Below are 10,369 nucleotides of genomic sequence, written 5' to 3' on the forward strand. Positions count from 1 at the left end.
GTGAGATGATCTTAAAAAAAAAAAAAAAAAAAAAAATCAAAAAAAAAAATTGGGGGGGGGGGGGGTGGGGTGGGGTGGGGGTATAGTGTGAGGGTGTGGTGGTCATTTGTGAGATGATCTTAAAAAAAAAAAAAAAAAAAAAAAAAAAATTAGGGGGGGGGGAGGGGGGAGGGCACGGGGGAGGGGGGGAGGGCACGGGGGATGGTTTGGGTGAAGTCTATTGTGGTATGTCAGGTAAGAGTAGTTTCATCAAAGTATCAATCAAATCTAATCATAAATAAAGAAGTTATGGCAATTTTAGCAAAATTTAATAATTTGACCTTGAGAGTCAAGGTCATTCAAAGGTCAAAGTAAAATTCAAGTTGCCAGGTACAGTAACCTCATGATAGCATGTAAGTATTTGAAGTTTGAAAGCAATAGCCTTGATACTTCGAGTGGATCGAAACACAAAATTTAACCATATATTAAAAGTTACTAAGTCAAAAAAGGGCCATAATTCCGTAACAATGACAACCAGAGTTATGCAACTTGTCCTTTTACTGTACCCTTATGATAGTTTGTGAGTGTTCCAAGTATGAAAGCAATATCTATGATACTTTAGGGGTAAAGTGGACCAAAACATAAATCTTAACCAAATTTTCAATTTTCTAAGTATAAATGGCCCATAATTCCGTCCAAATGCCAGTCAGAGTTACATAACTTTGCCTGCACCGTCCCCTTATGATAGTTCATAAATCTTGCAAGTATGAAAGCAATAGCTTTGATACTGTATGAATAAAGTGGACCTAAACACAAAACTTAATCAAATTTTCAATTTTCTAAGTATAAAAAGGGCACATAATTCTGTCAAAATGCCAGTCAGAGTTACATTACTTTGCCTGCACAGTCCCCTTATGATAGTTAGTAAGTGTTGCAAGTATGAAAGCAATAGCTTTGATGCTTAAGGAATAAAATGGACCTAAACACAAAACTTAACCAAAATTGTCAATTTTCCAAGTATAAAAAGGGCACATAATTCTGTCAAAATGCATGCCAGAGTTATCTAACTTTGCCTGCCCAGTCCCCTCATGATAGTAAGTAAGTGTACCAAGTTTGAATGCAATAGCATTGATACTTACTGAGAAAAGTGGAACTAAACGCAAAACTTAACCAAAATTTTCAATTTTTTAAGTATAAAAAGGGCACATAATTCTGTCAAAATGCACGCCAGAGTTATCTAACTTTGCCTGTCCAGTCCCCTCATGATAGTAAGTAAGTGTACCAAGTTTGAATGCAATAGCATTGATACTTTCTGAGAAAAGTGGACCTAAACGCAAAACTTAACCGGACGCCGACGCCAACGCCAACGCCAACGCCAACGCCAACGCCGACGCCGACGCCGACGCCGACGCCGACGCCAAGGTGATGACAATAGCTCATAATTTTTTTTCAAAAAATAGATGAGCTAATAATCAAAATAAATAGTTTTGTGTTTTAACCGTTTAAAAAAAAAAATTTGGGGAGGGGGTGGGGTGGAGGGGGGGGGGGTATAGTGTGAGGGTGTGGTGGTCATTTGTGAGATGATCTTAAAAAAAAAAAAAATAGGGGGGGATTGGGGGGGGGGGGAAGGGGGGGGGGCACGGGGGATGGTTTGGGTGGAGTCTATTGTGGTATGTCGGGTAAGAGTAGTTTTGTCAATGTATCAATCAAATCTAATCATAAATAAAGAAGTTATGGCAATTTTAGCAAAATTTAATAATTTGACCTTGAGAGTCAAGGTCATTCAAAGGTCAAGGTAAAATTCAACTTGCCAGGTACAGTAACCTCATGATATCATGAAAGTATTTGAAGTTTGAAAGCAATAGCCTTGATACTTAAGAAGTAAAGTGGATCGAAACACAAAATTTAACCATATATTCAAAGTTACTAAGTCAAAAAAGGGCCATAATTCCGTAAAAATGACATCCAGAGTTATGCAACTTGTCCTTTTACTGTACCCTTATGACAGTTTGCGAGTGTTCCAAGTATGAAAGCAATATCTATGATACTTTAGGGGTAAAGTGGACCAAAACACAAAACTTAACCAAACTTTCAATTTTCTAAGTATAAAGGGCCCATAATTCCGTCCAAATGCCAGTCAGAGTTACATAACTTTGCCTGCACAGTCCCCTTACGATAGTTAATAAGTGTTGCAAGTATGAAAGCAATAGCTTTGATACTGTAGGAATAAAGTGGACCTAAACACAAAACATAACCAAATTTTCAATTTTCTAAGTATAAAAAGGGCACATAATTCTGTCAAAATGCCATTCAGAGTTACATTACTTTGCTTGCACAGTCCCCTTATGATAGTTAGTAAGTGTTTCAAGTATGCAAGCAATAGCTTTGATACTTAAGGAATAAAATGGACCTAAACACAAAACTTAACCAAAATTTTCAATTTTCTAAGTATAAAAAGGGCACATAATTCTGTCAAAATGCACGCCAGAGTTATCTAACTTTGCCTGCCCAGTCCCCTCATGATAGTAAGTAAGTGTACCAAGTTTGAATGCAATAGCATTGATACTTTCTGAAAAAAGTGGACCTAAACGCAAAACTTAACAAAATTTTCAATTTTCTAAGTATAAAAAGGGCACATAATTCAGTCAAAATGCACGCCAGAGTTATCTAACTTTGCCTGCCCAGTCCCCTCATGATAGTAAGTAAGTGTACCAAGTTTGAATGCAATAGCATTGATACTTTCTGAGAAAAGTGGACCTAAACGCAAAACTTAACCGGACGCCAACGCCGACGCCGACGCCAAGGTGATGACAATAGCTCATAATTTTTTTTCAAAAAATAGATGAGCTAAAAATGATTCGCTGAATGCATGAACATCAGCGTTGATTTCGAGCTCTCAAATTTTTAAGAGGAGCTAAGTACTGCGCATACAGCGTCCGCGGTATTTCAATAACGACACCCTACTGTTTAGTTGTCTGAATTCATGACGCATTTACCATTCACTCTGAAAGCAGTTTTACCTGTGATCATGAGCAATATTCGGGTAAGTTGCGGTTGTAATCCACGAGGAACACGTTTATTCATAAAATTTAACGTTATTCCGATTAAACTTTTCAGCATTTAAGCTAATGTTAACTGGTTTTTACTTCGTCTGCACTCACTTTCTCAATCCCATTTATTTGCATATAATAGGTTACTTATCACTATATAAAGATTAGCCCTCAAACAACTGAATGGATTACAAATGGGTTGGTAATTATTGTATTTGGTTACATTAAATATCAATATATTGTTAAAGATTACCTGTTATAGAACGGAAACTGCGTTCGTCACATAGCAATTTATAGCAGATTTTGAAATTAGTTCTATCCATGGCTATTCATTAAAACTATTTAAACAAAAACGGTATCCATGTATTTAACGTTTTGGTTATATTTTTTAAGTATATTCTACGTGATTATTCAAAGATCCTCTCTCTTTGGTATGTAAAGATACTCTGTGATAGTTAACAATATTTCAAATCATACTCAATTATTTTCTTACCAAACTGTGAATGATTGTTAACAATATTTAAACTTGTTCCCGATCATTTTGTATTACAGTAAACGGTTTTATACTGTAAAATATTGTGCTTTCATAAACATAAGCATAGGATATTGCGTAATTACAATGTGTATTTTTTTTATTTTTCTTTTTTTAAATATTGTAGAAGATGGTCTGTCAAGAGCTGGGCTTCACACACCCAATACATTATTCTGCGCAGCAAAACTTACTGGATGCTAAATACTCAACAACGATGCCATTCTGGATCTATCAAACTTGCCAGTAATGGAAATTATGCAATTGTGGCATTGAAATATTCAATAGTTCTGTTGAGTTATTGTTATGTAACATAAGTAGACTGTAAAGAAGCATAACAATAGTATCAGAAGTGCAAACAATAGTAAAACAGAAGTGAAATTAACAAATAGCAGATAGCAAACACGTTAAATGTATGTTTATACTAAAAGTGCCCATGCATTTATATATTTTTATGTAAGTCTAGTAGTTAATAAACAGCATATCACAAGCAAGGAAGGGCACTCAGTTTTGGAATCATTGTGTTTTGAAGACTTCTTGCATGACATTCAACTTTTAAACACTATTGACTAGCATGTTTTAGAATTTGTTATATAATATAGTGTTATTGAATGTTAATTTTTCTGTCCCATGATATAGTGGCAAAATTGTGAATATTTTAATTGCAAATATGCCCGTTGATCCTCGACATATACTTTTGTATTCTTGCAAAATAATAATTGGACACATCAATCTGTTTTTTATGTTTATGTTTTTTATGTTTCATCAGTTTATGCCATGAGCAATACTTTAAGAACGCTTTAGATTCCTTCTTCTACTTCTTCCCATAAAGTGCATGGAGCATCAAAGCTTCTTCTACTTCTTCCCATAAAGTGCATGGAGCATCAAAGCAGTCTACTTCTTCCCATAAAGTGCATGGAGCATCAAAGCAGTCTACTTCTTCCCATAAAGTGCATGGAGCATCAAAGCAGTCTACTTCTTCCCATAAAGTGCATGGAGCATCAAAGCAGTCTACTACTTCCCATAAAGTGCATGGAGCATCAAAGCAGTCTACTTCTTTCCATAAAGTGCATGGAGCATCAAAGCAGTCTACTTCTTCCCATAAAGTGCATGGAGCATCAAAGCAGTCTACTTCTTCCCATAAAGTGCATGGAGCATCAAAGCAGCAGCAACACCACTGTCAAGCTCAATGCAAACACTCTGTGAATCATTGTTGTGTATACTTTTTTGCTTTAATTGAATACCAATAGTTTTCCGATTTACTTAGGAAGGAGAGAATACAATGTTGACATTAAAATCATATAATATACTTGCTTTAAGTAAAAAACAAGGGACAAAATTGTCACAAAACCAGGTTTTCATTGTGAAAAAAAAATCTGATAAAGGGAGAAAACTCAAACTGAACTTTTTTGAAATGACCAAAAAAAATTAACCCCCTTTGTAAGTTTTTTTTTTTTTTAAATCTATTTTTAGTCGTGGCGACCTTGACATTGGAGATATTGACGTGATTTCTTTCGTGGGACACACCGTCCCATGATGGTGAACAAATGTGCCAAATGATTTTAAAATCTCACAATGAATGACATAGTTATGGCCAGGACAAGCTCATTTATGGCCATTTTTGACCTTTGAACTCAAAGTGTGACCTTGACCTTGGAGATATCGACGTAATTATTTCGCGCGACACACCGTCCAATGATGGTGAACAAATGTGCCAAATGATTTTAAAATCTGACGATGAACAACATAGTTATGGCTCGGACAAGCTCATTTATGGCCATTTTTGACCTTTGAACTCAAAGTGTGACCTTGACCTTGGAGATATCGACGTAATTATTTCGCGCGACACACCGTCCAATGATGGTGAACAAATGTGCCAAATGATTTTAAAATCTGACAATGAACGACATAGTTATGGCCCGGACAAGCTTATTCCGCCAGCCCGCCAGCCCGCCAGCCAGCCAGCCCGCCAGCCAGCCAGCCAGCCAGCCCGCCCGCATTCGCCAATCTAATAACCAGTTTTTTCCTTCGGAAAACCTGGTTAAAAAAGATCATTTCTCCCTTCTACTTCATCTTCTGTCTTCAACTTATTGACATCCCTGCATATGTTCAGGAGACATAAATCACAATTTAAAAAATAAACAAGGGACAAAATTGTCACAAAACCAGGTTTTCATTGTGAAAAAAAAATCTGATAAAGGGAGAAAACTCAAACTGAACTTTTGAAATGACCAAAAAAAATTAACCCCCTTTGTAAGTTTTTTTTTTTTTTTTTAATCTATTTTTAGTCGTGGCGACCTTGACATTGGAGATATTGACGTGATTCTTTCGTGGGACACACCGTCCCATGATGGTGAACAAATGTGCCAAATGATTTTAAAATCTCACAATGAATGACATAGTTATGGCCAGGACAAGCTCATTTATGGCCATTTTTGACCTTTGAACTCAAAGTGTGACCTTGACCTTGGAGATATCGACGTAATTATTTCGCGCGACACACCGTCCAATGATGGTGAACAAATGTGCCAAATGATTTTAAAATCTGACGATGAACGACATAGTTATGGCTCGGACAAGCTCATTTATGGCCATTTTTGACCTTTGAACTCAAAGTGTGACCTTGACCTTGGAGATATCGACGTAATTATTTCGCGCGACACACCGTCCAATGATGGTGAACAAATGTGCCAAATGATTTTAAAATCTGACAATGAACGACATAGTTATGGCCCGGACAAGCTTATTCCGCCAGCCCGCCAGCCAGCCCGCCAGCCAGCCCGCCCGCATTCGCCAATCTAATAACCAGTTTTTTCCTTCGGAAAACCTGGTTAAATACATATATTTTGACAATCTCTTGCAGGACGGTTACATTTAGTATAACACTTGAGCGCTCTTGTTTAGGCCGGTAGAAGTGTACATTGATCCGTCCTGCTGAGACTATATTGGCATTGGAAACCTTTATTCGAGGTGTGCTGACGTCTTCTGTGATACCTGGGGTAACTGCTGCAATAATACCCATGCCATGGAAAGTGCCATACCCGTCCAAAGTACATATATTGTGGTCAACATTATAGGCCACGAACTGCAAGGAAGATGGCGACGTCACTCCTGGAATGTGCACTCCATTTGTAGCAGAAGCGTTGGTTTCAAATCTCATCACTTCTATGTAACGGGAACAAAATCCCATTTTATTTAGTACATCAATCAGAAATCGTGAAGAAAATTGATTGTGGAGTTGCACAGCAAGTCCTAGTTGCAGAGGGGAATGCAACATACGCGGCCTAGCAGTTTGTATTATAGCTTGTCCTATTGACGCCTTCTTGACACAATTAGTGTTTTTCGGAAAAAGTGTGGACAGAAATGCGCTTAACGAGCCAGGTAAGAAATCTGTCTGTTCTTCCAGGGAAGAAAGTGCAACTGGGGACGGGTATGTGTCCTTATTAACAGGCATTTCTTTAATCTCACTTTGTATGAGCTTTGCTGCTGCTTTGATGATTGACGCCTTCTGTTCTGCTGTGTCCATATTCTTCGGTTAGTTGTAAAAGTCATTCAATATTGACGAGGCGGTTTCTTTGAATGTTACAATATTGGAAACACCATTGAGTTCAGTAATTACCACTCGACAGGGCTCGAAATTAACGTTTTTTTTCTACTTGCAAAACATTGCGAGCTGCTTTAATACCAACTCGCAAAATCAAAAACAGTCTCGCAAATTTTGCAGGAAACATACAAAAGTTTGGACATTAATTTAGTACTATTAAAACAAAATAAAAAGTACTTAACATACACATTTTATTTCTGCAATCATACAAATATATCAGTTCCTTGGACCATAAGGGTATTTGTTTTCAAATATAAGTGTGTCGTGTTCAGTCAGAAAACAAAGTGTAAGTGTCAGTTCGGGATATTTGTAATGGGTTTTCAAATATTGAAAAAAATCAGCTATGATATCGTGTGTTGAGTGCGACGTCACCAAAATACAAATCAACGGTTAACTTTACTTTATCTTTCGTATTTTTATTTCCGTCTGCAGGCAAATAGAAACTAATTATGTTTGGCTTCAATGCCATGTCTGTTCAAGTTCAATGAGCAAATGTGAATAGTCAACTGTTTCACGTTCTTTGTTCCAATACTATCCGCGTATCTGTACTATAAGTATACCAGGGGAAGGTGCGCGCTTCCGCATACAGGTATTCAGACGTTCTATAAATTGACCTACGGTTTAGCGTTCATGACGTCAAGTGCATTTATATTACTAGTTTTTTTTCCCACTATTTCATTACTCGCAAAAAAATACTAGTGGCTTAAAACTTAACTCGCAATCAATATTTTTCACTCGCATTTTGCGAGTGTGCGAGTGTTAATTTCGAGCCCTGGCTCGATCTTTATAATGTTCCTTCAACCTTTTCTTCATGTACACGGCACTGTACGCACATCCTGGAATCAATTCTTCCATTTTTAAAACTAAGTCATGTTCATTGTCATTTTCTTCCAAGAACTGCATAACAGATACAAATGCAGCATTTTGCTCTAGATTTTCTGGTCTGCCTCTTGGAGATTTTACTGTAGCTTCTGGGACAGTCTGTTTACTAAAAGGTAATTGTTGTGCAGTTCTAAAATTGACATTGCATGTCTGATGATAAATTGCATCTGCTGCATGCAAATCTTGTGCAAATTCCAGTCTTGCCAACACCTGATAACCCCACTCATCCTTTCTACCTTCACACACTTCCCTGATTGTTGCTTGAAAATTAAACGTTCGCACAGGATACACATCATGTCCTCTTTTGCAGCCCTTAAGTTTGGCAACTTTGCCACAAAATAAGCAATGATGACCAAAGTCCAAACCGCCATTTGACCGAAGACGTCTGTATTCTTCTGAAAAGCCTGCACCACGGTTTCCTAATTGCCTTGCTTCCCTCGGTCGACAGAAATCACGACGGCAGTCTTTGTGAACACGTTGTCCAGTTGTTACAATGACGCTCAAACCCAGGGAACTGGCGAGTGTTTTAATCGTTACGCACCCCTTTTCTCTGAGCTGTGTGGTGGGTTGGCCATCGCCCAGCTCCTTTGTGCAGAATATACAGCAGCTCATTGTATGACCCTGGAAATTAAATGAAAGTAATTAAAACACTGATACGAAGTTCCTGTTTTCATAGATTAATAAGGATAAATTACTCTGTAAGATAAACTATTTGGGATATTACACAATTTTAACATGACATCTTTCTTTTACTAACTAGAACTATAGTAAACTAATAGATACAATTACTAGCTGTGTTTTTTTTATAAGCACTTGGTGCGTGCTGCTTTCAAAACATCTAATTAATATAGCACATGTAGAACTAGATCCATGTTATGACATTATTCATGATTTGCATCAGATTCATTATATAGATTATAGATCTATCTGAATAATTTATGAAAAACCAAACAAAAGTGCACACCAATACATTAAACATGGGCTAAAACGAACTTTAAAATGAAAAATTCGTAAATTGAATTTTGACCCGAATGGTCTTCCGTAGTTTTTTTTGTCGAGCGTAAGTCTCCCTTAAAAATGAGTTATTTTTTGTTATTTTTTATCAAACGTGATTCTTAATATTTGTTATACATGATTTTAAATATCTTTTATACATGATTATCACTATAAAGAGCACAGAAATAACAAAGATTGGTAAACAAATATTTACAAAGACTATGACATCATGACATGTTTTCCAGCAGTCAATTTCAATCTATTTAAAGCACAGACACAGATAAATCGGGTTTTTATATAGAGGAATGCATTTGTCCTGTATTAGTGAATATGCCATTGTATCATTTTAGGTTTTAATAAAATATAACTCACCTTTTAAGACCAAACAGCGTCAAAAGTTACGAGTCTTGGCATTTTGTTCTAGAATAGTTGCAACTTCTGGTATAAACATTGTCAAGAAATAATAGGCTATGGAAGCCAAAACATACCAAACAAAATTATAGTTAAAACCGGACGGTGTATCGCGGATATCTGAAAAACCGCACGGAGGCATGATGGCGAATTTTAATACAAGGTACATATTGCATATATCTATGCGATGAACGTTGTTTCATTTCTTTTGCAATTTGTTTTAGGTAATTTCTTTAAGGGGCCTGGACTATATATATATACATTCACCTCTGTGATGGGCTCAAAACGGACTATTTTTATGAAAGCGTCTCATTCATGTCATCATCATTCCAAGCGTTCATCGTGGAGGTAACAGTATCTAAACAATCTCTTGCACGACGGTTACATTACATTCAATGCATTGAAGAAAACCACCTCATACCATATCTTATATCAGTCTTAATTCATTATTACAAAATTGATATGGTTTTCTTGATGTAAACAAACCTACATACATACATATGTCGAAGCAATGCCTAACGTCACTCAATAAAAATTATGTTCAATTGTTTATATTTGTGAGGTGCGTGGAATTATTCCATCTGCGTAAGTGGGCAATAAAATAGTTACAAAGAGTTGCATTAAAACTCGCAAGTTTTTGCACGATGAATCGTAAATTTAAAATTCCTTCTCATTATTTTACGCCTCTGATCCTAAAAAATCCAAATCAAAGATACTTTGAATGCGTTTGTTCGGTTTTACGCAGTTTCTGGGCAATGCTGAGCCTTTCGCAGAGGTGTATGTGAGAGAAAGGAACGACAACTCTGCATGGAGATTGATATTTTGACTGTTTAGAAAGAATTTTCCTTTTCGGTGTGTAGCCGGGTTTGGTATAAGGAGAACTTATACTGCCTTGCTAAATGAGCTAGCTTTAATAGC

This window comes from Dreissena polymorpha, chromosome 10 (genome assembly GCF_020536995.1).
Source record: "Dreissena polymorpha isolate Duluth1 chromosome 10, UMN_Dpol_1.0, whole genome shotgun sequence".
In the NCBI taxonomy this organism is placed as follows: domain Eukaryota; kingdom Metazoa; phylum Mollusca; class Bivalvia; order Myida; family Dreissenidae; genus Dreissena; species Dreissena polymorpha.